At 40.2% G+C, this 3,454-nt stretch overlaps 1 non-coding gene across 1 annotated transcript; it reads right to left on the bottom strand.

The window, feature by feature from the left end:
* Positions 1 to 377: 377 nt before the first annotated feature.
* LOC140310820 (U5 spliceosomal RNA) lies at positions 378 to 493 on the bottom strand. The gene has a single exon (XR_011916855.1). It is a non-coding gene; the product is annotated as a U5 spliceosomal RNA (small nuclear RNA).
* Positions 494 to 3,454: the final 2,961 nt, after the last annotated feature.

Raw genomic sequence — 3,454 nt, 5'->3', positions numbered from 1 at the left:
AATCAAGTCAGCGAAACAGCGTATACACGTCAAGACACTGAATCAAGTTTGCCACAAGAACTCATAAGTTTGGCAGTATTGCTCTGCCGTCAGCAATCATACACCCATTTTATTTTCGTGAGACATGTGCAAGCACCTGTTCATCTACTGTTCTATCACTATGAATTAGTGATCTATTATCAATAAGGATACTTCTACAACTACTATCAAAGTATGTCCGGACTTCTTATGTTGTCAGTTGCTATATATGAATAAGTGGGTAGCTACTGACAAGCATTAAGCATGTCACACAGCCCAAACAGAGAACATTTCAGGACACACCACACAGTTAACAACCACAGTGAAGCGTGTCAAAGCCCAAACATGTAACATTCAACAGGACACTTACACAACTCCCGGTAATATAATAGAAACAACTCATTAGTGCTGCTCTCCACGGAAGTCTTTAGTAAAAGGCGAAAGACTTGTATGTTATGAAGAGAAACCAGAGTACGATTATCCGTCACTGCGGGAGCAGGGCATCAGGCTAGTTGGTATAGCCACCTTCCCCATGGTGAGCTTTGCTTGGTTGAGACGCTTGCCCCCCCCCCCTTGCTCCTCGGCTGACCAAGTAGGAACAATCGGGCCCTATTCGATGGCTGCCTTGTCTTTTACTCTATGCAAAAGACAAGGCAGCAACAAAAACACCACGAGAATCCCGTATTGAGGCTTTGTTCTGACCGCTCATTCGGTGTCGCGTTTCTTTCAAGCAATTCTCCCGGTTAGCCGACACTCGGCTCGCTCCCATAGCCGTGTTAAAGTCTACTTCGCATTCACTCTCTTTTCTCTGCAGACTCTTGGGATTTTATCTATAAAATGAATTCCTTCACTCAAACTATGTTAAAACTGCTTTGTCGTTCATATTTACCATGTCTAGAAAGATTTAAACAAAAAAAACAACGTTGTACTTTGCAGTAAAAGAAAGAGCAAATCTAAAGTTTCAGGAATCCGAGAATAAGCTTACTTTCATGAGTGCTTCACGATTTCGGATTTTGCTATAAAATGAATTCCTTCACTCAAACTAAATTAAAACTGCTAAACCGCTAATCTGTTACATGTAAGGCAGATGTCAAATTCACCGAAATAGGATCTAAGGGTATTCGGCCAATCGAGCTGTAGCAGCTTCGGTAAAAGAGTATAAGTTGAAGAGTTTATGAATAAAGGTGTGCGCACACATAGTGAGCTGTAGGAAAATAGGCAGGGAGCAATGCCGGCTGGGGTATATGTTCTTGTATGTTGTCTGACTGTTTGATTTGAATGTGTTGTGTAAGTGTCCTGTTGAATGTTTGGGCTTTGACACTTCACTGTGGTTGTTAACTGTGTGGTGTGTCCTGAAATGTTATATGTTTGGGCTGTGTGACATGCTTAATGCTTGTCAGTAGCTACCCACTTATTCATATATAGCAACTGACAACATAAGAAGTCTGGACATACTTTGATAGTAGTTGTAGAAGTATCCTTATTGATAATAGATAAACTAATTCATAGTGATAGAACAGTAGATGAACAGGTGCCTGCACGTCTCACGAAAATAAAATGGGTGTATGATTGCTGACGGCAGAGCAATACTGCCAAACTTATGAGTTCTTGTGGCAAACTTGATTCAGTGTCTTGACGTGTATACGCTGTTTCGCTGACTTGATTGTCACAAGAAACAAAGTGTGTTTGATAAGATCCGACCATTTTATTACGGGAGGATCAGTATGTATGGATTCTGATGTGACTGATAAACCCATTCGTATCTTAAGCATAATCTAATACGTGAGACAACGCCCTGGCACACAATCAAAAAAAAAAAAGAGAGAGCGGTTTTGTGTCCCCACAGTCCATAATGTAGAAAAGAGAGAAAAAAGCCTTTCTGATTTGGTGTGTGTGCTCATAGTGCAGAGTGTAGAGAAAAGAGAGAAAAGAAAGCCGTTTTGGTGTCACGGGTGTTGTGACTTACACACACACATTTCTGAATTGAGAAAAGAAATTATTTTAGAGGAAGCAGTAGAGTTTAGATCCCACATTTGTTGATAGGCATTCATTTATTTCTTCGCTTCTGATGAAGTTTCAACAATAAACAACAAACTTTGTATTATGAGAAAGAACCAGACTCATTCTTCAGGAATCCGAAAATAAGCACGAATTCGGATTCTCCTATAAAACGAATTAATTAACTCAAACCAAGTTAAGACTGCTTTGTCCTTCATATTTATTCATGTCTAATCAAGTTTCAACGATAAACAACGTTGTACTTTGTAGAATGTGAAAGAACTTCTTCAGCAATAAGCATCTCTCGACATATGACGAAATACAGATTTTGCTATAAAATTAATTTCTTCTATCAGCGTGACTTAAAACTGTTTGTCCTCCTTATTTATCCACTTCAAATCAAGTTTCAACAATTAAAAAAAAATTGTAGTTTGAGAAAGAACAACTTAATCTTCAGCAATCAGTATAAAAAGAGGGTAACAAAAGGTGCAAATGCCAACCATACATCACTAAAAGGTGGAGCGGAAGTATTCAGCTGCAAGTAGGTGTGAATGTTCGACCATAATTTGTAAAAAGTGGGTAAGAAAAGGTTCGAATGCCCGACTAAATATTAACAAAAGCGGGAGGAGAGGTCTTCGGATGAGAGTGGGTGAGAATTTCCTACCATACAAGTATGGTGGAGAGGAAGCTGTGATTGGCCGACAATAGTAAAAAGCAGGTGAGAAAAGGTGCGAATGTCAAAACATACATGATCAAAACAGGGAGCGGAGGTGTTTGGCTGCGACAAGGTGTGAATGTCCACCCATAATTAATGAAAAACGGGCAAAAAGTAGGTTCGAATGCCCAACCATACATCATCAAAAGCAGGAGTGGATGTGTTCGGCTTCAAGAAGGTATGAATGTCCATCAATAATTGCTATAAAACATGAAAGAAAATTTTCGAATATCAAACCGCACATAATCATAAGCGGGAGAGGAGGTGTTCCGCTGCAAGAAGGTGTGAATATCCACCCATAATTACTGAAAAATGGGTAAGAAAAGGTGCGAATGCCCAACCATACATCATCAAAAGCAGGAGTGGATGTGTTCGGCTACAAGAAGGTTTGAATGTCCGACCATAGTTTGTAAAAAGCGGGTAAGAACAGGTTTGTATGCCCGACTGTACACCATCAAATGCGGGAGCGGAGGTGTTCGGCTGTGAGTAGGTGTGAATCTCCAACCATAATTGCTGAAAAATGTGTTAGAAAAGGTAAGAATGCCGGTCCATACATCATCAAAAGCAGGAGAGGTGGTGTTCGGCTGCAAGTAGGTGTGAATGTCCAGCCATAATTACTCACAAATGGGTAAGAAAAGGTAGTATTGCCAGACCATACATGATCAAAACAGGGAGCGGAGGTGGTTAAGCTGCAAGAAGGTGTTAATGTCCGACTAAAGTTCA

The sequence above is a fragment of the Leuresthes tenuis genome, unplaced genomic scaffold, assembly GCF_036924035.1.
Source record: "Leuresthes tenuis unplaced genomic scaffold, fLeuTen1.0.hap1 SCAF_6, whole genome shotgun sequence".
NCBI lineage: Eukaryota > Metazoa > Chordata > Actinopteri > Atheriniformes > Atherinopsidae > Leuresthes > Leuresthes tenuis.
Note: the sequence above shows the minus strand (reverse complement) of the source record. Positions and strands in the feature narration are given on the sequence as shown.